The sequence below is a fragment of the Propithecus coquereli genome, unplaced genomic scaffold (genome assembly GCF_000956105.1).
Source record: "Propithecus coquereli isolate 6110/MARCELLA unplaced genomic scaffold, Pcoq_1.0 Scaffold69, whole genome shotgun sequence".
Taxonomy (NCBI): domain Eukaryota; kingdom Metazoa; phylum Chordata; class Mammalia; order Primates; family Indriidae; genus Propithecus; species Propithecus coquereli.
In genome coordinates, this window is record NW_012152951.1 from 2,518,660 (window position 1) to 2,520,022 (window position 1,363).

At 40.1% G+C, this 1,363-nt stretch overlaps 1 protein-coding gene across 1 annotated transcript in view; it reads right to left on the reverse strand.

Annotated features, from left to right (window-relative positions):
- PTER (phosphotriesterase related) overlaps positions 1-1,363 on the reverse strand; it is a 133,192-nt gene that overhangs the window by 29,114 nt on the left and 102,715 nt on the right. The window lies entirely within an intron of this gene.

Here is a 1,363-nt window from a genome sequence, read left to right on the forward strand (position 1 = left end):
ATTTAGAAAATTTGCTAAATTGTGAAAGATTTGGTGTGGAGGAGTGTAGTTTGGGGGCAATTTTAGTTTCATCTCACTGAGCTGTCCCCACAGCTATTTCACCCTGGCCTGCACGCTTAAGATAATTCTGTCTGCTTCGGTTGAACACACGTTTCTGTTGCATTTCACATTTCAGAGAGTAGCATTTCCAGAACTCTAACTCCTTACCTGTGAATGAGGGGAGTCTGTGTTAAATACAATATACTATCCTTTTTTCACAGACGTATGCTCTTCTCCTGCCCTTTCCTCCGCCGTACCGGGCTGTAGACCTGGTTGAAGCTACTAGTCTCACAATTTTAAATGCAATGGTCAAACTGGCACATTGATTTTTGGTGAATTGATTTTCAGTTCACTTCCCCAACTTCTCTCACGAGGATGAAAGGTCTAATCCCTGTCATAAATCCTTTGTTGCATTTCACTCATAGCTGTTTTGTTTCCCTGAACAAACCCTAACCGATAAAAAAAAAAAAAAAGGGAAGGCATTTCAGGGTTTTATGCAGAAGATAGGAAGTAAATAGCCTGACAGCAGGGCAGAGATTGGATGGAAGGAAGGCCAGGTATGCTTGCAAGAAGACCAGTAGGGTGTTGCTATTATCTATTATCCAGAAGAAAATCGGGTGGTGGCTTGGTCTGAGATGACATCAGTAGAGATGGTAAGAAAACATAAGCAGTTAAGGGATAGAGCAGATGGAACTTTCCAACTGGACTTGGACTTGCTGGTACTCCAAAAGTATCCTCCAAATAAACGGGTGTCCAAGAAAAAAAAAAAGTATTGTCTGATCCAAATATATCAGCACTTCTATTTTTTCACACGTAACATCACACAGAGCGGCTGCACTCCATAAACATCACACTTACCACTGACATTTGATTTGTGACAAAAATATTTTTTAAGCTGCATAACGTTTTTTTAAAGTTTGCTTGACTACTTCTATCGCGAGTGTGGGTTCAAAGCTGTGACATGTCATCTTTCAAGCAGCCTGGGCCTGCTTGCTGAACAACGGTGACACCAGGAGTTCCTCCTTGCACAGAGTCGTTGCATTTCCACTTTCTCCGATATTTATGGGGAAATGGTTCCACTGCATGTAGATTTATAACTTTTAATATTAAACACTGTCAAAAAATCAATAATGATGCCTGAATAAAGAGAAAGAAATCCGACCACTCGAGTATACAGAGTAATAACGGGACCCAGCAAAGTTCTTCAAACTGTGACATAAATAAGACAAAACTGCTCAGAGATACAAATGAGCAGCTTATATTCAGAGGAAAATGAAAACGGTGGGTTTCATTCCCAAGCTTTTTTGCTTTTTTTCATTTATTC